This window comes from Alexandromys fortis, unplaced genomic scaffold (assembly GCF_014885135.2).
Source record: "Alexandromys fortis isolate MF-2015 unplaced genomic scaffold, M_Fortis_MF-2015_v1.1 scaffold_13, whole genome shotgun sequence".
Taxonomy (NCBI): domain Eukaryota; kingdom Metazoa; phylum Chordata; class Mammalia; order Rodentia; family Cricetidae; genus Alexandromys; species Alexandromys fortis.
In genome coordinates this window covers 7997400-8023016 of record NW_026067908.1, presented here as the reverse complement: position 1 = coordinate 8023016, position 25617 = coordinate 7997400, and the positions used below count along the sequence as shown (strand labels likewise).

Sequence of the window (25617 nt, the reverse complement as noted above, 5' to 3'; positions counted from 1 at the left end):
TTGAGATTAAATGACACACATATATGCTTGTACTTACAAAGTGCCTAGGAGTCTTCAGCACAGTAAATTTTCCACAAACAATGGGATATATCTATCCTTATTGCATGCATTGATGCTATTTATGTAATTTTACAATGTATGAGCATTATCTATAAACAGGTTTCTGTATGAGCAAGCAGTTCATGCATGGCAGGATAGAAAGGAATGTTGTTGTTTTTTTATTTTAAGAGAACTTTTATGGTTTTGGTAATTGCTTTGTGAAACTTAGAGAAGACAAGAAGCATTAAGGTGAATAAGAATCTTACAGAGGAATATGACTGGTCAATAAATAAGAGACAGCCAATGGCCTGGTTAGCAGTGACTTGTGGGATGTAGTTATTCTATTGCTGGTTATAACAGAGGTGTTCCCAAGGTCACTATTGAAGTGCCAAGATGTTAATGGAGGTTCTGGCCTTTTCTGTTAGCTCCTTGTTTCAGTCTCAGAAGAGCTGTCATGGATCCACAGAACATACCCTCATATCATGTCATTGAAAACAGAAAGAAGCTAAGGCAGTGGGGATGGTCAGATGGGATGTTCCTTGTTTGTTTACTGTAATCAGAGGAGAAAAAAAAAATGATTTCCCAGAAGGGACTTCCATATAGCACAGCACCTACTCACTCCCTGCTTGGTCTCCGTTTGCCAGAACTGGATCATATTGCCACTTCCAGCCAGAAAGGAGGCCAAGAACACAAGTATCTGGCTTGTTTCAGCATCTCTAAGGGAAGTGGGCAGGGAGGAGAGGCAGCGTAAACGCAGCAGCGTTCCCTAGGTCAGCGACTAGTGAAGATGTGACAGCGTATGTGCTGTAGGAAAGGCCATCCACGCTACCTGACAAGGAAGGAAGCTGTTTTAGGGGGGGAGAAGAGAAAAGAGAAACGAAGGAGGCTTCAGGTGCCCTTAAGATGCCTTCCTCGATAGAGGCATCCTTTGCCTAATGCGGAGATAGTGCCCTGTTTCCAAATGTGTGAGCAGGAAAACTGTCATGGAAGAGGCAGCCAATTGCTCTTGTTTGCAGCTGCTGACTCTGACCCCATACACCCTCTTTAGCGCTCAGCTGCTGGGTACCCATGCATCCTTTTGGGAGGCAGACCATGTGTGAGGCCAGAATAAAGATGCTCATCTCAGTAGCTACTCCTGTTCTCCAGGCAAGCTGTTTGCAGGCAGAGGGGCAGCATACACAGTGGTAACAGGTCTAGTAATTAGCAAGAGCCCCGAGGCCTTCCATCACTTCTAAAATGACAAGGTGATTCAATAAGGGCTGTCACTGCCCCTGAGACTTTCCCAGATGGAGAGACAGGTGGGGACCTCCAGCGCTAATGACGCGGAGGCCCCTGGCCCACAGTTGCTAGAGTAGATGAGGTGGGAGATGTGGGATAGAAGCGAAGCAGGTGGACTTGAGGCTGCATGACTGCCGGGGGTGTGTGAACCTGTTTTTTTTTTTTTTACACACGATGCCTGCGCTTTACGCACGATCCTGGCAAGTTGTGCCACACGGAGGGGTAGAACTGTGATGGTGTGAGCCTGTTAAAATAAACACACATAAACGGGAAAGCGTGGCCCAGCAAGCCCAAACCACCACCCACATCCTGTCCCCAGTCCAGAGGCTAAGGAATCCCAAGAGCATCCGCTTTTGTTTTTCGTTGGTAAGTCAGTGGCTGAGCATGTATCAGTGCTGTGTGATCCTTTCCCAAGGAAGCATGGAAGGAAACAGCGCCTCACCGAGGAGGTACCCTGGAGCTTACTATCTCAGCAGGAACTTGCTAGGCTCCTGGGGCTTAACAGCCAGCCCCAGCGGAGATCTTTGGGATCCTGGGTGGGGTATTTGGAGTAAAGAAATTGCACCCAACAGCAGTAAGCTGGAGAATGCAAGGAGGCACCTGGTCCTTCAGTTTCCCTCACTTCTTTCTCCTTCTCTCCTCTTCTAAAGATGCCTAAATTGCACGATTGGATGGAATTGCCACTTAGCCCCACCTTTAGGTCCACTTGATTGGTCGAAGAACATGTGAATAACTATCTGAACCAAAGTCTTTCTTGGGATATTTGATAGCATCTAGGGGAGAGATTGGAGCCAGCCCGACTCTCACGTTTGTTCATGACTCTGGCTTTGCAGCTTAGCAGCGCTGCTGACTGTGGGAGATGGAAGTGTAATGAAACAGCGATACTCAACAACAGGTGGCTAAATGAACTTTGGCTAAAGGGCTGAAAGGTGCAAAGCTTCTGAAAGTGTAGTCCCCGCCTCTGCCTCGCCCTGCATTTATCTTCCCAGGAGCACACCAGGTGGTAGGAATCTGTGACTATCAACACCCACATCTTACCACCCCCTTCTCTCATGTGCATGAATGTATGGCATGTATATATGTATATGCATATTCACATGGGTGTATATATGTCTGGGTATATGATATGTTCACGTGTGTCTGTACATTTGGAGATCAGAGGATGGTGTCTAAAGTCATGCTTGATCATTCTCCACCCCATTCATTGAGGCCTGGTTTCTAAATTGAACTCAGAGCTAACCAATCCATCTAGTGTCGCTATCCTGGAAGTCCTCTGTTTCCATCTTCTGAGTCCTGGAATAATTAATGAGCTACCATGCTCGCTGTGCTTTGAGACGGGTTCTGGGGATCCAAATTCTGGTCTTCATGCTTGAGTGACAAACCCTTTAACCACTGAGCATCTCCTCTCCTCACATCATGTTTCTCACTGGGGGTAGATAGAACATGCAGAAAAACAGCATCTAATTTAAAGCATATTTTATCTAGTGTTAGAACAGCACTTTGCAGCGTCTGTTTCCTGCCAGTCAACTGAGGGTCTTCCTAAGGCTGATTGTGACCTGGCAGATCCGAAGAGATCACTGATGCTTCATTTCAGGCAAACCTGCATGTGGTATGGATGCCACTAACTCATTGTTTGAGATTCATGGATCCGGTGTGATGCAGGAATGGTGGAACTGAGCGACCATCATAGTCTAATAAGAGTATTAGAATAGGCTCAGGAAGGCAACTCTATATGCATAATTCAATGAATATCCTTTTTCTGTTTAGACACACATTCACTAATGTTTGCTATATAACAGACTACCCAAAACACATCACCTTAAAGGCATACACTCACTGTGTCCTACTTTGAGGATCAGTACAGTGGGCATCCTTGCTCAGGATGTCCAATTGGGCAATATAATCCAGGCACTGGCCAGGGCTTCTGCAGTTATAAGCTTCCCTGTGCTAGCTCTGGTTCCAGTTGTAGAACACACCAGGCTATGAGATGGAGCGCCTCAGTGATTCTCAATCCTTTGTCCTGAGGCCTCCTTCAGTGCCTTGTCATCACATGATGGTAGTGGGCGTCTCTAAGACAAAACAGGTGAGCAGTAAAGAGCTGGCATACCAAGAAGAAGGCAGTGCCAGAAACAGAGACACTTTGCTAAGAGTGAATACACTCTGGAATATGGGAGTGGGCTAGGGAGATGGGAAGAGGCATATGGGCGCCGGTCTGGAAATCCTATGACCCTTTGTAGGTCACTTACATAGCTCATTTCATCTCTCCTCTTGGTGATCTGAGGGCTTTTCTGCACCAGAAGGTAGTTCCACTACCTGGGTTCCCAGTCTTTATCTGTCAACGGGCTGCTTTCATATGTTAATCTTGATGTCAGTCTCTCCACATCCCCACTCTGCAGCCACAGCAGGGCCTCTCTGCAACCTAATCTGTCAAACACCCCTTCTGCCCCTGTTCCATTGTTGGAAGTGAATCATGAGGTTACCTACACCTGGGGAGATTGCCAGAGGCATGAATGCCATGAGATGGGCTCACCATATGCCATTTTATAGGCTGGCTACCCCAGTATCTATTAACCCTCTGGATATCATCTGTCCTTATGGAGGTTTCTGTTATAGTCGGTATGTTAAGCAAAGAGAATAATAGGAGTTTTTGGCTTCCAACGCTAACCAGACTCCCTTTAAATGATTCTTATGGAGATAGAGTTGGGTTTGGCCTGCCTTCAAATTTGAAGATGGGTTTTAAGCAAGCCTTGTTTTCGAGACATCCAGGCAGAAGCTGGGAGGCCACCTGAGAGCGTGTGGGCTGCTGAGCTCTGACTGACCCTCTGGCCATTTTAGTACTGCCAATGAAACTGCCTGAGGAGCTGCCAAGGAGACAGATGCTGCTGCTGGAGAAACACCCTCTGCAGCCTGGCATTTGTCCGGTAATTGCTCTCCAAGAGAAAGTAAACTCTTCAGTTGGGGGGGCGGGGGGGCTGTGTGGATGGCACCTGGCTGTCAAGTGTAGGGGTGATTTAGAACAAGTGCTGCAAATAAAATGCAAAAGATTGCCCTGAAAACTCGAAGACATGTGTATGGGTCTGAAGTCTGACTGTCCTAAAATGCACTGAAGACAAGAGTGCTCGCCTCCCAGGCAAAGCAAGCATGCAGTAAATTGAGTGCAGTCCAGCTCTTGTGTTCCCTTTCTTCTTGCTTCTGAGGTCATAGTTCTTGTTTTTTGCTTTTTTTATTTTTTTTTTTCCCTTCAAGACAGGGTTTCTCTGTGTAACAGCCCTGGCTGTCCTAGAGCTACCCTTTTAGACCAGGCTGGCCTCTAATTCACAGAGATCCGCCTTCCTTTGCCTCCCAAGTGCTGGAATTAAAGGCTTGCACCGCCACACCTGGACCGAAGTCATATTTCTTTTGTGACAGTCAGAAACAGCATTTTCTTGGGCCTTATAGTCAGATAATACAGAAACTACCCTGCTACCCAAGTGCACCTTGGGACTTGGTGCACTGAGTACCATCACAGGCCCTGAGGGGTTTAATGCTTTTTCTGTAGTTTTTCATTTTTAACTCTTCCAGTGGAAATAGTAATATTTCTCTCATAAAGTGTGCTAAATAGTAAATGAAACAAATAACACTGGGGTAAAAATTCCCATCGAATCGTAGCCTTAGTAACTGTGGTCTCAATGACTTCCATTTAAAGTGACAGTGATCAAAGAGCTTTAAATTCCCTCCACACCTATGGGAAAACTGAAGCCTGTGAAGTTTAATGTGTTTCCTGAATATCACCTGATCTACCTACCACCTACTCATCAAAGCACATCCTGCTTGGGATTTATTCTAAGACTGTGTTCTCACTGCCGCGGATGGAGTGAGGGTCAGCTAGCTAACACAGACACAGTAACGTGATGCTCCGTGGAGTATGGACTACAGAGTAAGGAGAGGCTGAAACGTGGAGTGTGAATAGCAGAAAGGACACCAGGCAGCTACTCTAAGTCGTGTGACAGTTGAGTGCAGGAACCACAAGATAAGGGGACAAGAGCGAGAGTGACAGCTGTTAAGACCCTGCCATAGAAAGAAGCCCACTGTGATGGGCAATCCCCAGTGCCTTTGGGGTGTCTGCTATTATTCTGAGGAAAGATTCTGTTTAAATGAATTGTAGTATCTGGCTAGAAAGGTCTAATAGGTGTCTTTAATAATAAGCATTTTAAAATTGTTAGTATACTAATAGTCATCATGGATTTTCAAGGGGCTCTTGTATTGTGAAGGGTTTTCAGAGCTGGTCTCCACAGACCGTCTTTCTCCCTCTCCTCTTCTCACCCCCAACTCCATATCTATTCCTACTGAGCATTAGCTGACAACATAGAAATTGGAGGAGTGGGGACAGTCGGTCTTGAATTATATCTTTTAGTTTATGAAATAAGTCTTCTAATAACCACTGATTGAGCATTGCCAGATACTGATGAGTGGTAGTGGATTTGTATATTTGAATGCTGATGACCCTGACATTGTGAGTTGTAGAATCCATCTGTTTGTCCGTCCGTCCGTCCGTCCATCCATCCATCCATCCATCCATCCATCCATCCATCCTTGTGTCTACCCATGAATGCAAAATACATGCATTCCATCCATCTACCCACCCATCCAACCAGTTTTCAGAGCAGAGTCAACTTAACCCTGTAGAGCAACAGGTATGCTGCTGCGTTCCCATGGTAACACTAGAGCTGCCACAAAGCATGTTTTGATTTCTTTTCAAATCTCAAGGAGAAGCTGTGAGGGATAGAGATGAACACATGTTTAGAGAGTCCCTACCCGTTAAGTGTTTTGTATGGAGGGAGAAGTATTGGGGGACCAGCAGTCGTAGTGCAGAAACTCCACGAGGCTCAGAGGCGTTGCAGTTAATTGTTCAAGGCATTCACTGAAGACCGACACTATCCCAGACCTCCGTCATTTCCCAACTGCACTGTGAGGTCTCGTTCTCTTTTGGCTTCACCCCACACTTGCACTGAGTATCATTCCCACAGAAACAGCAAGTGCCTAAAATCTGGGGCACTACATTCTTAATTTTAGCACCCCATCTGCTCTGAGTAATGACAAACAGAGATGCAGAAACCCATCTTTTCTGGAGAGCCTCACCCCAGGATTCCTGAGAAAATCTAGGGCCCCGATGAGAGCTAGCTAGGGCCATCCATGCCACAGCCCGATGCCATGGTGTGGTGGACCATGCAGTTTTGCCTGAATTTGGAAAGAGCATCTTGCAACCCCCAGATAATGAGCGAGTGGAGAGGCAGGTGGGAAGCCATCGTGTTGGAGTTTGCACACTGTATGGCTGCCCGGCAGCCTCTTCAGCAAATGAGGCGCTTGGGGAGATTGGCTCTCATTCCTCTGCACACTTGGGATGGGGACTGGTTTCCATTCAGTGCACAGAGCCTTTCCCTCCAGTTTCCTATGCGAGCTGGCGTTTTAATAAAAGCCATTGTAGGACCCTGGTCTAGCAGCAACTAAATTGATCCTAAGTGCGTTAGCGCGTGTCCTGGTGGTGTTCCCCTTGGCACTGTGTTTGTGATGCCATACAACCTTTTGGCTGAGTTCATCATCAAAGAGGAGCCTCTGAATTATTGTAGGAAGCATCTGCTTAGATAAAGTTATATGTCCCTCCTCTTTGCGTCTCAGCCTCCCTGTCGTGTGAAATGAAAAATACGGGTCATAAACTCTCTTGGCTCTGGATTCAGCTGTTGAACTTCCCGAGTTAAAGGCTGGGGAGGCGTGGAGGCAATCAGATGAGATGTGTGTCAAACAAATACGTGTAAGGATTATTCCCTTTCGTCTTTGGGAAGTCGGGCAGTGGTCGACCAGGACCGCTTTGCCTACTTTCCCCAACAATATTAATTCCACGAGACAGAAGTTAGCACTCAAATGTCAGAGAAGCTAGCAAACAGTAAAGACTCTGGCCAGGAATGAAGAGCCACCTCACCTCATTCATGGCCTCTGTTTTTCCCTATCACTGTGTGTTTCTCAGTCACATTTGAGAATGATGCATCCACACACAGCAGCCCTGGCCCAGTCAGCATCAGATGAAGTTGGCTTGAGTTGAAATGCTCACAGCTTGAGTGTAGAGTCTATTGGAAATGAAAGGTCTGGCCATTGCGGGTCATAAAGCATCCAGGTGACATTAGCTTGCCTGATGAGTTAAGCTCACTGTTCATTTATTGGGAGCAATGTCTAATGCCACAAAGGCATGTTAGTCAGCAGAGCTGGTTTTCCTTTGCTTTACCAGGGAGGCAGGAATCATCTAGTGTATTTCCAGGCCTCCACAGACACTCAGATGTCTGAGTACTTTAATTCGATCTTGCCATTTGACCTGTTGACCCTGGAACTCAGCTTCCATGTGCCTTCAAAGCAGGTATCCAGAAGGTCAGGACTGGTTCACTCTCTCCCCTTGGGCTGGGTGCATCCTCCTCGGGGCCACCAACCTTTCATGTTGTAAGAGCTCTTTGTCTTGTCCCATGACACTGAGGACAGCAGCAGCCATTGGAAAACCATGTTGCCTCTGTCACTGTCCATCACAGCTATGGAGCCAACCCTTCAGCCACTCAGTACAGTGAACTTCTAGAACCTCCTTCCAACACCCTCCTGTAGTTTCCTGAGTGAGAGATGTCACTCTGTCCCTTATCTGTGGCACCAAGTCTAATATTTGATACCAAGTCTAATATTCAACCTTTGAAATCATCTTACCCAGTGAAAGAACCAGGGTTAGAGCAACAAGGAGTAGAGGATATTTCCTTCCCTCCCCTTCCCTTCCCCTCCCCTTCCCTTCTCTCCCCTTCACTTCCCCTCCCCTCCCCTTCCCTNCAATGTATAATCTCCTAATGTGCTTTTTAAAATTCAGGCTGCCAGAATTTTAGCTTCTGTGTTTCTCAAAAACGTTGGTCTACGTTTTTCTTTCTTCCTTCCTTCCTTCCTTCCCTCCCCCCTTCCTTCCTTCCCTTCCCCTCCCCTCCCTCCCCTCCCCTCCCTCCCCTCCCCTCCCCTACCTTTCCCTTCATTCTTTCCTGCCTTCCTTTCTCTTCTTTTTGTCTTCCCCCCTCCCTATCTCCCCTCTCCCCCTCTTTCTCTCTCGCTATTTATTTATTGTGTTCCTATCTTTCAAATATGGAACTGGTTACTCCTGAAGTTTTTTCCTTTTCCAGGGTCACATGGCTGGTGTCCACTGAGACCCCCAACTCTAGATTACAGAACTGCTTCTGTACCTTGCTAGCCTGTGTTTTACCCAGCCACCCTCTCTCCTGCATGCCATACTAGAATCCTCACTGTCCTTAGGTTGGACTTGCCCCGTGGGATTTCTGCCCCTGCAGTTGAGCTTTCTGATCTTCTACCTGAAATGTTCTTCTCAACTCCTCCATGCCATACACTCCCACTTTCTTGAATGTTTTTGCTCTGGTGCAATGTGCCCCTCCCCTGAGCACGGACTCCTCTCCAGCCGACAGTGAGATGTAGCCCCCTCCCTCTCCTTTTCTTCCCTAGCACATCTGGCATGTTATGTTTGATTTATATTTCTGTTTACCAGCTGCCTCCCTCCTCCACAACAGAAGCTACACTCCAGAGCTAAATAACCCATGGCAAAAACCCCACTTGAAAATGCACTTGAACGGGCTGCTAGCTGTGTAAGTCAGCAGGTGTATTTGGAGTTGCGAGGTCTGGGCTCCATGCTCCTTGCCCTGATTGCGTTTACGGTGGACCCTTAGCTGTGTCTCCCCATGTGACCACACCCTGCCCCGGTCCTCTGCTGATCACTCCTCAAAGTCACTAGCTGTGATCTGAACTGTGCCCTTTGTCCTCCCTCCTCCCTGGGTGGCCAGTGTCGCTGGCGGGCTGGTGCAGCTGTCTCCCCAGGTGTTTGGCTCTGCAGCTTGGTGAACATGGGTATTGTGCTATTTAATTTCATTTAACTTTTTATCTCAGGGTAGAGATCTTTATTAGAAATAAATGTGTTCAGGCTATGGGGTTTTGTTTGCTTTCAGCATGCGGAGGTATTTCCCATGAGTTCTTTCTCCCTATGCCTGAGGTTCTGAGCACGTTTTCTGGAAGCCACTCTGTGAAGCTGACTCGGGGGAAATTATGTTCGAAACAGAGGGCTCCTTCTCTAGAGTACGCAAAAGTTTGATTGTCTTTTTTAATTCTTAAAGGTTTTTTTTTTGTTCCCTTATATTCTTATTATACTTCTGAAAGTACCGTCATCTCTGAGCAGCGTTGCTGGCGAAGCGATGACTTTGGATGTTAATAGTGTGCAGTGGTGGGGATGAAGTCAGTGATGAAAGCTGCACTGTTTGTTGGACCCCAGTGGTGGCCAAGATGAACTTGGAACCAGATGACCTGGCGGATGATTCTGCATAATGTTCTAATTGGGTGATCGGTCAGTCTCTTAAGATGTGGCCCCACCTCTGGGGCAATGACAACTCTAAGCCTTTGGTACAGGTCATCTCTAATATCCTCTCTGCTTTGCAGTGTAGCCTGGAAGCCTGAACACTGTGGGGGTGTCTAACTGGCTCTTCCCTGCACCTCCCAGGGTGGCAGCTCCAGGTGGATCACCCTCCTTCTCAGAGCCTGCCTTACTGGGTCTCTGACGAGGACCAAAGTCTCTGTCAGGTATCTTCCCAGCAGTATCAAGAGCATTTTATTTGGGCACACTAATGTGGAAGTACTTTTGAGCCCTGAGGCCTTGTGATTATTTGAAGCAACTTATTTTATGGTGTGATTTTTTTTCTGACTATGTGCCACCAGAATGGAGGGATAAAAGTCAGGAGATGAAAAGGCACCGCACATCATACTGACACTTTTTAAATTCTGCTTTTAAAATATACTGGGTTTATGTCTCCTTTTTTGAATTTCTCTCTCTTTTTTTTTTCTTTAATCTCCACTTTACATTTTAAGTTCTTGACTTGAGCTTGGGGAAAGGGTTGCGGCTTTCATGCAGGTTTTCAAAGGCCTATTTGATATTCCTAGTTCCTCACCTCTGATTTTCTTGTGGGTGTTTCCCCCTGGAATTCCTGAAGGGAGGAGATCTTGCCTGGCTTCCTGCTGATCACATGACCTCTCTTCCTTGGTGGACCTAAAGGGCTGAAGCCTAGAAACTCACAGACTGCAGTCACATGACCTCTCTTCCTTGGTGGACCTAAAGGGCTGAAGCCTGGAAACTCCCAGACTGCAGGGGATTTACAGGACCAGTGAGCAGCCTTGTCTGAGCTGCCAGTTAATGAACACTTAACAGAGACAGTTCAGGTTTTGTTTTTTGTGAAAACCCAATTAAAGGCCTAGAGTAATTGATTTACTAGTTTGGCTGTGGAAACTGTTCAGTGTAAATCTGGTTATCTTGCTCTTGATCCCTTTGTTCCTGAAGAGTGTTCCTAATTTAGATTGCAAACTTTAATGACCAAAGGTTGAAGTTCCTTCCAGAGAGAACATCCTCCGGTAGCCCCATAGCCTTGGCCAGGTATCAGGGACTGGACAGATAGTGAAGGGGTGTGGTCTTGACTCTGCAGATGAAGAAGGAGGTGTGGCCTCACTGGGTGGGGCTGAGTAGAGAGGGTTGGGGTAAAAGACCCAGCTTTCTTGGTGTCATTCAGGATGGGAATAACCTACACCCACATCCCTGCTCCCCATGATCTTCATTTTAAGTCCAGAACTGAGGCTGTCATTAAGGAGTCAGGTGCCATTTGCGAACTATGAGAAAGGATCCTTGGACCAGAAGACAGGAATTTCAGTTCTCTTTTTAGCTGTTGTTTGCTGAGAAACCACAGACTTGTGGCTTTGCCATCCAGGGTAGAACGAGACCAACATCATCTACTTGACCAGCTTGCAGAAGAGAAGATACTTGCTAAAGCAGGACGGTTGCTGTGAGCCAGAAAGTGCCAGGTAAACAGAGGTCCATCTGCAGACACTCCCTTACCATCATTCCCTGGCTCTTTTTCCTTGCTCTGCGGCTGTGCTGTCTTCCAAGTAAAGGAAAATGGGAGGTGAGCGTGGAAAGGAGGGAGCTGGAGAGCAAGCTGTTTAGGCCTCAGGCCTCAGCCTCCAGGAGAGCCTGTCCCAGCTCACCTCAGCTGCCCCGCTGGGCAGGTAGAGTGAGTTAATGATGGCGTATCAGAAAGACACCTGGGGTCTTTTAGAATCCCTGTCCCATGGCTCGACACACAAACAGGCTGTCGGTAGGCAGAACAGCCATGCTTGCGTCTTTAATCCTGGTGTTGCTTTTGTGAGTTGTCATCAAGAGCCCTTTTTGAGGACAGTTGTGGGAGACCCTCAAGGATGCGAGTCCCATATTCCTTTGGAAAGTTTGCATGAGCAGAGGCTACCCAAGCCAGCTCATTCTTGGCAGGCAGAAATTAATCTGAACTGTTCTCCGAATTTACCGAGCAAGTGCTTGCCTGAATAGACAAGGAGCCTAGGGGTATTTTTTTGTGGGAGTGATGAGTTGTGAATCTCAATATGATATGTGTGTTAAAAAAAAATAACATCGGCCTGTTTTAAGAGAGAAAAGAAGTTTCTGAGTGTTTGGCTAAGCAGGTTATTTTTAAACTGAGAAAAAATAGTATTGTAGAGATTTGAAAGATTTCACGCTTTTATTTATTCAGTTAATATACATGTGGAGGTTTCTTGCATCTTATTAAGACAGGGACAAAGGAAAATGCAAGGGAAATAGACGGCCATCTGTGCCCTCGGGTGGCCTTCGGGCTCACTGTGGGACCAGATGCAGGTAGGTGAGACTGACAGCCGATGCAGGGCAGGCTGGTTATATGGAAACATTTGATACTTAATATTTTTAGTATGCTGGGGTTCTGTCAGAGAAATAGTGCCTAGAACTGGATGTCACATCAGTTCTGTGCCTTAGTTTCTCCTGCTGTGAAATGGGTCTAACAACAGCTTCCAGGCTAAGTGAAGATTCAGTGAGACAGGAGTAAGTCGTGCTTAGCACAAACCAGGGCACAGAGGCAGCCTGCTGAGTGTCATCTGCTTCCTGTCACCATCTCTTTCCCTTCTCTGCTCCACCCCAAGCACGTAGGCAGGGAGTTCCTCAGACTTTTGAAGACCAGAGACCGTGACAGAGTGTTCTCAGGGTCTGAACTAGGATTTTGAGCAGATGCCTTCTCCTTGTTGCTTTAGGACACTCTGTTCCCTTACCCAACTTTCTCCCTTTAATCTCAGAGACTGTCCCGTGTGGACTCCCTCAGTCTCATTGTCCGCCCGCCTATCTGTCCACCCTTGGGCCTCCCAGATGCTTATTGGAATTGGTGAATCCTGCACCATGGCAGGAGGAAATGAGTCAGGTCTGCTTTCAGTCCTCCTTCGACTTTCTTCCTGCTGGGTTGCCTTGGGTCTACCACCCCAAGCTTTGTGTAAAGAGCTTTGCCCCTTAGTTCTGGATGACCTCTGCCAGGTCTGGCAGTAATACCACTCTGTCTCTGGGGTCCTGAACTGTCCTTTGAGGTCTCCCTTAAGCAATGCTCACGCTATAAAATCGTCTGAATAGTCTGTGAGCTTGGACATCTGATTCCCGCAGAAACAGCAAAGAGGGAACTGAGATTTAAAAGGCGAGGACTTGTGTGGCATTCAGTGTCCAGTCATCTCTGAATCCATGTTTTCCAGATGTAACTGTAGCATGGGTTTCCTGTGTGGACGGGGACTGAGTTGTGGATTGGGAGAGGTGTCCTGGACTGGCGCCTGAGGGTCAGACAAAGTTAGTATATCGGATCTCACTTTTCACAACAGAAATATTTTTTTGTAACTGGTTTCTTTATTAATTTTGACAAACCCTTATACATAGTATAAGAGATAAATACTGGAAAAAAGTTCCCTTTTTATTCCAAATGATTCTATACAAGTGAAATGGAGGGGAGGAAAGGCAAATGATACGTGTTCCTCTCCCACTGTGAGATCAAGTGCAGCACTTGGAACCTTCTGTATCCACTCAGAAGCTTTTCCAAAAAAGATTCCAGTTCTTGGCTTCACAGAGGTAGACACTGAGCTCAAGAAAGTCAAGAGGCCGCCCTGTTGGGTCCTGTATCGGGAGGTAGTGGAAGCACAGAGTGAAATCTCAAGATGAGTCTGCAAGTCAGTGGTACTCGCGGTTCCATTGTGAGCCCAGTGGTGAGCAGCCCTGATTGGTGATAAGGATAAGCAGGTGTGCTTGGCTGGAAGTTGTAGGTAACTCGTAGCCTCCACCGCGTGGCAGAGGCTATCCCCTGCTGGCAACAACAAGGCCTTTAGTAAGAGTTCATGCTGGAGTTTAGTTAGGATCAGCCATGCAGCCTGTCCTCATGAAGGCTGGCATATGAATTCCTAGCAGGAAAGGTCTTGGATGCCTCCTGGGAACTAAAGCTAAATTAATCCTTTTGTTTGCATTGTGTGGGACTTTGTTTGCTCCCTGAATTGAGTACCCTCAGCTGCTTCTTCCCCTAAAATGACCTCCATGCTAATCATGAACTTTCTTTCCACCCCATGGCTTCTGCTGACATAAAGTTCCTGTCCTGCTGGGCCCCTGTTGTGCTGCCCTAGGGCCTGTTCCCTGGTGCTGGTGTCAGGGTCAGAGTCTGCATCACTGAAGCCACATGCTTGAAAGAGAACATATGTCTATCTTCCTCTGTATTCAGTTTGGATAGATTTTCTTGCTGGGCTCAACTGTTGTTTGATTGAAGAATCTAACCCAGGCTCAGGGAGCTGGGACTTGACTTGGGTAAAGGGGGTGTAGGAAGCAGGGTCAATATACAGGAGTCCTTTGTCACTTAAGAAAACACACTGACAAGTTTCAGAATTCAAGACTGGGCATCTGTGGATGTCCTTATCCTGTCCATCACTGTTTGCTGTCTTGTCCCAAAGATTCTACAGGCAAAAGGCGTTCGTGGCATTTCAGTGTCTCTGTGGTCTTACCCATCTAAAACATTGTCTGTAATCTGAACTCTGAGTTCAAAAGTTCACATTTTCATTATCTAACTCATCTCTATCATTTCTGGAAATGAGAGCAGTGAACCCTTTGGAGGGACATTTCTCTGCCTCCACTGTGCACTGCCCTCTATGTGGTGAATGTTTTCTGTGGAGCACGTCATGTATTATAAATAGCCTTGTGTGCTATGTATTGTGAGTCATTCCATTTTTTTCAGTGACCACATGGAGTTTCAGGGCCTTAAGTAATATGAATCCGTTTGTGCTTCTTGACCAGTGAGAGTGAGGGTCGTGCTGGCCCCCCGAGACTCATGGGAGCTCTCATATCCGTTATTCCCATCTCTGAACTCTGCTACCTGTTAGCCACCTGACTTTTTGTCCAGTACCCCGGATGCACACACACAGGCTGTACAGTGAGAATTCCAGGGGTGGACTGCAGTTGCACTGACAGGCGCTACTTGCAGTGATCGTGGGGTCTGTCATGTGTGCTGTCTGCTCAGACTCAGTCGCTCGTGTGCACAAGAGGCAGGTCTGCGGTAGAGGAGGTGTCTGAGGTGAGATGCAGTGGATGCTGGACAGTGACTCTGAGAGAGTGCAAACAGCCTTCCGTGTTGCTTGGTTGTTTGGGAGTTGCCAAGAGTGGTTGCATTTTTATATTTCTGTGAGATGGTTCAAATAAATACTCTCACAAATCAGAGAACAACAGAAACAAGATGGCCTTTGTCAGAGCGTCCGTCCTCACTTACGGCTTCAGGAAAACACAGCCCCATGGTTATCGTTGTTGCCTGTGCTTTTTGTCAGGGAGATAATTGTGGAAATTGGGTTGCTTCTCGTCAAGTGCAGCTCCCTTTGTGGAGAAAATTTGAGACATCCATGTATCCCGTTTTACAGTAATTGAGATTGGACTAGCAGATCATTAGCAGCGCAAAGGAAGACTGTGGCCTTTTTTTTTTTTTTTCGAAGGGAGGTGATAAAAATTTGACATTAGAGAAGAGAAAAATAGGATGTCAATGGTGGGAGAGGGGATGCCACCTGTTTGTACTTTCTGTGGGGAGATGATGGCTTCTGTTAGTGGGGCCTTGCAAGGGCAGAACTCTTGCAGGAGAAGTCATCTACGGTCACAAGACAGCGTTGAGATGAGTCCCTGCCAAGGTCAGCCTAAAAGCCAGGTAGCATGGCAGCGTCTGTTGTGTGCTTTTCTCAGTTCCCTTCCTTCCTCCTTCTCTCTCTCTCTTTCTGAAAATAATGAAATACAGCTTGTGGAAGGGAGAGTAAAGAAGGACCCGATATATTTTAAGCAAATCAGCAAGTTGAAGCCGCCAAATGTAGCATTTGTTTATTGAAGGTCCCCTCTCTGCGAGGGCCTCATTAAATACTTGTCTCTCTTTTTTCTGCAAGACCCCAGGGGACAGCAGTCATTTTGTGTTAGTCACACACATTGCAGGAAGACATAAAGGAACTGAACAAGGTTCAGTAAAGAGGAGTGAATGAACAATGTATCCTTCCTGGCCAGGGCAGGAGGGAGCACTGGAGAGCACTATGGCTTAGGATTGCTGTGCTGGGGGAAGCCATCCGGTGATTGGCTGGGCTTCTGCCCTGGGTGGATGAAGCAGGAGACAGTCTTTGTTCCATCGCTCCAAACCTCCAGCATCTCTAGACAGCTTTGTAGAGCGCAGCGGAGAGGCTGAGCGTGGAGCTGATTTGATGGTCGGATACTGATTAATAGCTCTGTTCCGAAGAAGAGCTTGTTTTGGGTTTGTCTTGGTTATGGCCTTTCCCCCTTGAAGATTCATTTATCCGGGACGGTTTAGGCAAGGGCCACGGAATAGCAGAAGCTTTTAAACCACGAAACCCTACTGATGTAGCCATGCCGTCATTCCCCTCCTGCTGTTGACCTCTAGGACTTTTAACACCTGCGCTACCACCATAGCAACAGAACCTGAACTGTCCCTGCTCATCTTCTCTGGTACCTCCGAGGTATTTCATGTGAGAGCCAGTAGTTACTCCGCAGCTGTGAAGAATGTGTGACTTCTCTTCACATGCTTGCCCAGGTTCTTTTGCTATCACTATAAGTGAATTCCAAAACTAGGTGGTTTATGAGAGTTAATGTTGCTTATTCTCTGTCCTTATTGACTGCATCTGGTTCCATCTCTGCCCATCTCTGTCTCTCTGTCCCTTTCTGTCTCCATGATCTCCGTCTCTCTATGTCTCTCTGTCCCTTTCTGGCTCCATGATCTCTGTCTCTCTATGTCTCTCTGTCCCTTTCTGGCTCCATGATCTCTGCCTCTGTGTCTCGCTGTCTCTATCTCATTTCTGGCTCCATGATCTTCATCTCTCTGTGTTTCTGTCTCAGTCTCTGACTTAGTCTTTAGGACCTCCATCTCTTTCAGCTAGAGCTTTGCTTGTCAACATAACTGTAGTGAGTAGAGGCGAGCAGGCCTGCTTTTGCCTGCCCAGCTCCCGCATGGCTAGCTTTACACCCGAAATAATAACACACAGACTATATTCATTTAAACACTGCCTGACCCATTAGTTCCAGCCTCTTATTGGCTAATTCCCACATCTTGATTAACCCATTTCTATTAATGTGTGTAGCACCATGAGGTGGTGGCTTACCGGGAAAGATTCAGCATGTCTGACCTGGCGGCTGGCTCCATGGCGTCTGACCAACTCTGCTTTCTTTCTCCCAGCATTCTGTTCTGTCTACTCCACCTATCTAAATCCTGCCCTATCAAAAAGTCAAGGCAGTTTCTTTGTTAACCAATGAGAGTAACACATAGACGGATGAACCTCCTCCATCACATGACTGCTATTCACTAACCTTTCAAAAGTCTCTTCTGTCTTAACTCCATATCCTAATTGTTGACAAAATCTATTTGACCTGCTGCTGCTATCAGGCCCCAGAGCAAGGTAGACCTTTGTCTGCTGTGTGCCCTCCTGTCATCTTTCTTCATATTGCACAGTGGGTTGCACAGTCTCTGTGGGTTGAGAGACTTAGTTGCCTACCTAGGAACCACTTGAAAACTTGATGATGTCTTTTCTCTCTTTGAGCATATAGAGTAGTGGATTCCTAGAGAACAGGCTTTCAATAGCCACTTTGTCCGTGGCTTCTCAAACTTCTGATGTGCTTTCTGCACTGTGCCCTGGGCCCTGGCTCTATAGGTGTTATCATCCAAAGGTGGTCTAGTAAGTTTCTATTCAAAGTGGGGTAGCATGCGACGCCTAACTAAGAAAGTAGATGCATAGCTGTAGTAAAAGATGGGAAATAAGGTAACCTGAGAGATGGCTCCATGGTTAAGAGTACCGACTATTCTTCTGAGGACCTGGGTTTGATCCCCAGTGTCTACATGGTAGTTCATGCCCATCTATAATTCCAGTTCTAGAGGATTCAATGCCCTCTTCTTAGAGCCAATAAGATATGCAGTACAGATGATGCCAGTTCCAGGGGTTCTGCCACCCTGTTCTAGCCTCTGTGGGCACCGCACATGCATGTGGTAACAGGCACACATGCAGGCAAAACATTTATACATATATAAAACTTTAAAAATGTTAAAAGATAGGAATTAAGACTGAGAGAAGACAAGAAGGCACGGGCAGAACAGGGCAGCATTGAACAGAGGGAGTGAAAAGCAGGCAGCTGTGAGATTTCACACAATTTTGCTCATTTAGCTTCTCAAAAACCCATCAGGATAGAAAGTTTCCCTATTTCGCAGATGAAGAAGTTGAGGCTGACTAACTAGCTCAGGAAACTAAAGCCACGCGGCAGTCACTAGGAATCAGTGGTAGAGTCGGGCAGCAGTCCAACTCAGCCTCTGGACTGCTCCTTAATTTTAGAGCCTGCCACTTTGTGTGTGCTGTTGTGAAATTAGAGACCAGGGTTTAATAGACGAGCCCATGGTGTTGTAAACCATGGTGAGATGACTTAAGATGATTAGCCGACCTTCCTGTCTGATTTTCTTACTTTCTTTAAGGTTTGGATTTTGTTATTGTTATTTTGTTTCGTTTTTCCCATATTGGGTTTCATGTGACCCAGGCTGGCTCACTATGCAGCTGGGGTGGCTTTGAATTACTGATCTCGCTGCCCCCCCCCCCCCACGTTTCCCAAGTGCTGGGATTGCAGGATGCTCTCACACCTCTTTCCAGTACCTTTGGAGTTACACAATGAATTTCCACGGTCCTAAAGCATTTAACGAAACTTTATGACCCATTAGTGAAATGAAACACCCCTAAGCGTGCCATGTGGCTGTCAAGGAAACTCCTTGAATATTGCTAAAAACCTGGTTCTGACTTTGTTTAGCTTTAAATTTGATTGGACAAACACATTCTTCAGCCTCATTGGCTGCTGGAGGCCAGAAGACACTTGAGCCACCCTTGGCCCCTGCCTTTGAGGAGTAGCATTGTACTTGAACAAAACACATTTCCTCCTCATAGAGTTTACTTGTCCCGACTTGTGTCCACATGTAGAGTTAATTTCCTTACCTTTCCATTTTACAACGAGTAATCTGACAAACTTTATATATAGTTTGCCTCGAGATTTTTTTCTCCTAAGGAAAATGACACCAAGCAGCTATTACATAGAAAAATATCATTCATCTTTTATATTAGTTTTGAAAAGGAGAAATGTGTTTTGTTTGTAAACTATTTTACATGAGTTTGGTCTACCTCCATCGGACCTTCTTTAGTACTCTACTGTTTTGGGTCAGCAAGATGGCTCAGAGCGTAAAGGTGCTTTCTCAACAAGTCCGGTGGCCTGAGCTCTTCCATCCCTAGAGACTATGTAAAAGTAGGAGAACTGATTGTATGACTGTGATGTTGTTCTCTAACCCCCACATTTGTGCTGTGATATTGTGCCCCCCCACAGGCACTCTCGCAATAATAAGAAATAAATACATTTAAAAATATAAACAGAAAGCATTCCTGCTGGTCCTGTGTGCTAGGTTTTAAGCTAAGCTGTAATGTGTGTGTGTATGTGTTTATGTGTACACTAGGGTCTGAGCTAAGCTGTTGTGTGTGTGTGTGTATGTGTGTGTGTGTGTGTGTATGTACACGTGCATATATGTGTAACATGAAAATTTCAAAATTGGTTGAAAAGTGAAGGAGTTTGGGTTTACTTAAGCCTTTACTTAGGTTCCAATGCTAATGTTTTATCCCTTATGGTTTATCATGTATAGACATCATGTTTTAGGTATTACATGCATAAACACATATGTGCATTTGCATGTACACATTTTTTTCTGGATCATTTCAAAGTAATCTAGATGTGTCTTGGCCCTTCTAAATATTTGATGTCTTTTCCTAAGAATAGATACTTTCTCTTACATAAGATTACATAATAATCTTAACCATGGATACAGTATTGCTACCTCATATAGTTTTCATTGTTACAGAGATTCTCACTGAAGTATGTCTTTTTCCATCTCAACAAGATCCTGTATACAGATCTTAGTATTTTATGTGTTTAGTTAGTTCCTTTCCCTCTAAACTTCCTCTAGCCTACCTTTGTGGTTTGTTGCGATTTTGTTGAACATAGCTGGCCCCCATGGACCCCCACTTTGAAAGGTTTAACCTGGGAAGAGCCATGGTCAGGGGGCTTGGCGGTAGTGGAGAAGCTGCATCCTCAGGGCGACCTCCCTTCTGCCCTCCTCACTGACACCGAGCTTCATAAGCTAATGGAGACATTGTTCAATTCCTTCATTGTATGATCACAAATTTCCCCTGCGAATCATAGATGCAGTGGGAAGATACTTTTAGACCTTCGAAGTCCTGTTCCTCATAAAAAGTCCCCAGATATACAGTATCTAACTAGTCTCTACAGTATCTAACTAGTCTCTACAGTATCTAACTAGTCTCTACAATATCTAACTAGTCTCTACAGTATCTAACTAGGCTCTACAGTATCTAACTAGCCTCTACTCTTATGGTTGCAAAATGTTGATGTATGGTTGCAGGGTCCCATTGTCACTGTCGCTCAGTGTCAGCATCCGTTCTCTGCAAGGCAGCCTTTCCCTTGTCCCCTGTGTTCTTCTGTCAGCAGGGTTGAGCATGTCCAGCATGGCTCCAGGGATTTGGACCTGGAAATGGCAAGAGAATAAAGAAATGGCAAACACACAGAAACACAAAGAAAGCTGGGACGGGTTGGAGTGGGTGCTGGGATGGAGAAAGCTCAGCATCCTGAAAACTCAGCCAATTCACTTCCACAGTTGAACAGAGAGGCAGGTGATTTGTGTCCGGCTGAACGGAAGGTGGCGTGACTGAAGTCACAAGGAGGTGGGGTTTACGGTACAGAGCTGGATCAGTAGACACAGTATCTGTTGAGGAATATGCAGGCTGGGAATATCCAGAGGACCCGGAAGTTATGGAGGACATTTTCATCACGTACTATCAACACTTGTTCCTAGAGGACGATTTTGTATCCCTCTGAACCTCAGGGTCCTTCACATGGCTGTGCTCTGGTCAACAGCACACATTTGGCAGGACTTTACTCACTTGGGGCTTTCTCTGGCTCCTGCAGGTATGGATTCATGGATTTCTGTTGTATTCAGCGATGTATCAGTTGTTATCATCTTTCTGCTTGAAGTGTTCCATCTGAGGTGACATTGTTCTAAGACCTTTTTTTTCCCCCTTTAGTTTCACCCTGTGCAATTCTGACTTTCTGGAAAACATGGCATTTGAGGCTGGTCTTCTTCCCCTCCTCTCCAGCCCTGGCTTCATGTGTAAAGAATGGAGCTGGAGGCCACCCACCAAGTAGGAGGTGACTCACTGCTCCGGGGATTCTTTGCTGTTTAGTGGATGAAAACACAGATACGCATACACCTTTAAGTACCAACACACATTATTTATATTTAGATCTCATCCCCTGAAACTTCCAGTTTCTAATCTGACCCCTAGTGTTTTTTCCTGCTTTACTCTTTGTATAGACTCTAAAGTCCTTTCTTCCTGAGAACTTGGGCACCCCAAGACCCAGGTGCACTCCTTCCTTGCTTGGTCTTGTAATGTGTCAGAATAGTTTCAAAATTCCTTGGCCTGTCGTATTGCAGAAAGCAGAAGAACCTGATAAACGTGTTTGACATTTACTTTTTAAACTTTGAACTCCCTTCCTGCCCAAGAGGAAGTGCATGCTGTGCGAGCGCAGACTCCTAAGTGACTTGATCTGTCTTTCTTGCACAATCCTTCCATGGCTGGGCTTTTGCTTCTCGTGGAGTATAAAATAGAAATAACGTGCTTCATTTCTTTTTTTTTCCCCAATTCCAATCCTTGTTATTTTTTCAGTTGCCTAGAACGGTGTGCAAATTCCACGAGGAACTATTGTCTGAGAACAGTTACCCTTCGCCTTATCACCCCAACCTGCCCCCACCTGGCCACTGCAGCACCCAGCCCTCTCTCTCGTGTAGAAATATTTGCCATCTTCTGGCTAATTTCCCTGTCCCTTTTTAAAAAAGACATCAGACTTAGGTCTTTCTTGCCAACAACACCCAAAGGTGGCTTGCTTCCCAGAGTGAACTGGCCTTGTTACGGGGCCATTCTCTTTTTCTTCCAAACCCCTCATGTTCTGTGGTGCAGTTCTTAACGGACTGATGGGGAGCCCAGGGCTGCTTGCCTGCACCTTGCAGTCATTTGTTCAGTGCTGAAATGGCCTGTTTCACGTGCTTACAATGTGGACAACACCGAGGATGACGTCCTGCGACGCCAACCACAACACCACGATGGTTGGGTGCAGTTTACAATGCTGCATATACGAAGTTCCTGATCCTGGAGAATGCCTTCAAATTTGACTCATTGTCTTATTTTTTGAAGGAAATATGTACCCTTATTGGCATGTCATATAAGATGTATCAAGCTGGGAAAGGCAGTATTACTGTGATTTTTTTCATTTGAGGTGCAATTAATATAGCATAAACGTAACCATTTTAACATGTTTTTATTACACACATCACAGATGATGTTTGAAAGTTACAACCATCATTTCTATTGAGTTCCAAAATATTTTCATCACCCCCCCCCCAAATGGATTTGTTTCCATTGAGTTGTGTCTTTTCCTACCAGATTCATCCGTAATAATCAGTGACCTGCTTAGGTAGATTTACCTATATTGACCAGTTCCCAGAAATGAAACCATACACTGTGCAGCCTCCTTTGTCTGATCCCTCCACTTGGCCATTGTTCCCAAGGTTCCTTGATGTTGTAGCTTGTGCCACTTTCGCATTGTTCATTTTAACCTCTGAGTAATTTTCCAAGGGCCAGAAAGACCACATATTCCTTACTCCTTCTTCCATGGTTAAGTAATGAGAAGTGAATAGAGGTGAAGCGTGGCTTGTGCATTGGTCTATACAAGCAGTTCTCAACCTGTGGGTCGCGACCCCTTTGGGGTTGAACAGCAGTAGGCAGATTGAGAACCACCGTTCTGAACTAAGTCACTTAGTCAGCAGGTGACCGTGGACAAGCTCCTCTCCTGGCCGTGGCTCAGTTTTCTCGTTGGCTAAAGAGAAATATCTCACTTTTTACATTGGCAAAGTGATTAAATAAGCAATGTCTGAAAACATCATAGCCATTTTATCCCATGACTCTATCGTGGGGAAAGAGCACATAAATGTGCATTATAGTATGCGTTTTAGCTTGTGTTTGCAGTTTGTGCTGTTAAGAGTTACCAAAGCATCCCTGCTTTGTTTGTCGAGCAGAGGCATAGCTGTTTCTTCTGCCTTGAGGTCGGGTGTGTTTGTCCCCCACCTCGTCGCGTACCCAACATGGGATTTTCCATTTCGGAAGCCGTTCACGAGACAGAAAGTCTGTAGTGGAATGTTACATAATTCGCATTTAGACTTGAAGAGCTCATTATAAAAAACCTGACACACTTCAGAAATATTAAATTACTGCAGATTGTGCGGAGCAAAGAAACATTATTGAAGCATTTCAAAATTCCAGACGAGCCTGAATTTAACTGATAGGGTTTCGCAGCTTTTACCGGGGAAAATGATTTGAGTCGTCACATGGTTTCTGGCCCCGAAGGACTTTAATCTCCTTAATTACAAAGAAATGAATTTCCTAAATAATTTGGAGTTACTTCACAGAATTCACTCAACCTCTGGCTTTTGGAAAATTAAAGGGGATGGCAGACCCTTGCTGTGTGCCGTCTCCACCACAGTTTCCCTATTTGGGTTTCCATTCAGAATGGCTCTGGTGTTTCCCATCATTGTTGATACTTCAGAGATTCTCTTGTACCGCTGATAGCACTCAAATGTATCACATTTTGCCCTAACCAGTGACTCTAGATGCCCAGGGGAAACGGGGAGGTGCTGGAAGTTGGCCTTTGAAGTGGAAGGAGAGAAAATCATCTGAGTTCTATCCATTTTCATACAGTAGCTTTGAAAATGTTTGAAACTGTATAAACCCATGTCTGTAAGGTTCTTCCCGTACTGAGGTGTTCGGGACTGCGGATCACCAGACCCTGAATCTCTTGTAAACAACTTGTTTTCCTCTGCTCTGAGCAGCCTGCAGCTGCTCTGAGCACGAGACCCCGATGGCAGGGGAGTGGGTTCTGATGAGTCTGCAGCTGAAAGATCCCGAGAGCTGGGACATGGCCAGAGCCCTATAGAAGCTGCCCCTGAGCACAATAAAGGGGGCATTCTTGGCATTCTTGTCTCAAGGATGTCCGGGTGGCCCTGTCTGTCTGTCTGTCTCTGTCTGTGTTTGTTTGTGAGTAGAGCACAGAGCAGAACCGGTGCAGTTTTACACTTAGGAATTAGGTACCTGCTGGATACAGGGCCAGCAGCATGGGGAGATCTGCTATCCTGCCTCTTCTCTATACTTGGTTCATTCTCAGGAAACAGACTTAAGCTGGCCCGGTTTCCGGTTTCCCCTGGACATGTGTTCTCCTACCAGACACAAGGTCTTGATCAAACCACACAAAAAACTATGACCTCATACTCATGAAGTGCTGGCTAAGAGGATGTCCTTCCTTGGACATTTTTCAGTCTTTCAGTCTCATGACAGGTGGGAACTCCCTTAGTTCCACAGTAACTTCACTGATTTGACAACTGTCCATTATCTGTGTAAAGAAACTGAGGCAGGGAAAACCTCAGTGACTTTCCTCAGTGTCACACAGCTGGACAGCTGTTGAAACCCTGGTCTTGGCCAATAATGGTGAAAGAGGGAAATTCCATTTTAATAGAAAACTCAGAACTTTTCCCAACCGGACGGTCTTTTTGAAGTGAGCCTCAAGGGGGTTGGATGAATGTCAAGGCAGACCCAGCAACGGAACTGATGGCAGGCAGAAGCAAAAGGGAGGGGTGGGAAGAGGACCCCCATGGAAGGCCAGGCTTCCAACATTCATTCAGTGGATTACAGTTGGGGCAAAGGGGGGTCCTTTTCACTGTGCATGTCCTTTCAACAAAAGCATGGTTCTTCAGGATCCTGCAGAATGGGGCTAGTCTCATGTGTGGCTTTACTTACTTGCCAAGCAAAGTGAACATGGCTCCTTTGTGGCCAGCATGTCTGGCAGTTATATCCACTTTGGTTCTGGTCTGGTGCATGGATTGTTGTCCTCCACAGGACTGATTCTTCTGCCAGGTCTCACTTCTTTGTGGACAAGTGGAAGGCTTTGATGATTTCTTCCTGGCCACCAGAGTTGCACGGTGTTTGTTTACACCTGCTCTATACGAGAGTCTAGTAATTATTTTATTGCAATAAAATGATGGGTATTGAGAGTATGTCAATAGGTGGCCAATAATTGTGATTCTGCTGTCCCCGGTGGGCTGTGTCTTTGGAAATAAGGAGTTGTCATGCAGATAATGTCACAAAGGTGATGGAGACATTCTCATTTTTTTTTAATGTGTGGTTTCAGAAAGTCTGTTCTACAAAGGCAATTATCTCTTTTTCTTACTTGTCACCTTAGATCCTCTCATTCAAGTGCTTACATACAGAGATAGTGTCCTTTGAAAAACTAATTAGGTTATTCTAAAAAAATAATATGACCAGGTATCTTCGGATAAAGGTGGACATTGCCTCACTATTAAGCTTTAATGTAATTTTATATGGCGTTCATATTAGGCCTTATAGTTAAGCCATCTTTAATTGTCACGATTAGCAGGGTTAGGTCATTAGTCTTTTTGAGCTGCAACTGGATTTTGAGGTCAGCCCTCTTAGATTAAACAGTTCCAGTTTTACGGAACGAGCTAAAAATTGGCTGCACTATTTCAAGAGCCGGTTCTCGTAGCTTCTTTTCTTAATATTATCGAAAGTGGATAACTAGTGAAATGTTTATTCTCAGTGGATTCTCAGCTCCAACTATCAGATTGGGGCTGGGCAAAAAGACTATTGACAACGGCAGTACGTTTATTCGATTGAAATGACATCCAAGGCAACTGCACTTGCGGTGTTGGGGCCAGA

At 45.8% G+C, this 25617-nt stretch overlaps 1 protein-coding gene across 4 annotated transcripts in view; it reads left to right on the top strand.

Moving 5' to 3' along the window:
* Window positions 1-25617, top strand: part of Dab1 (DAB adaptor protein 1) — a 1044113-nt gene that overhangs the window by 762520 nt on the left and 255976 nt on the right. Inside the window, exon 1 of one of the 4 annotated variants that reach the window (XM_050136298.1) lies at window positions 11005-11211. The exons of the other annotated variants lie outside the window; for them this stretch is intronic. The gene's annotated coding sequence lies outside the window, so the exon portion shown is untranslated. Of the gene's footprint in view, window positions 1-11004; window positions 11212-25617 lie in introns of those variants that run through there. 4 annotated transcript variants of the gene reach the window in all.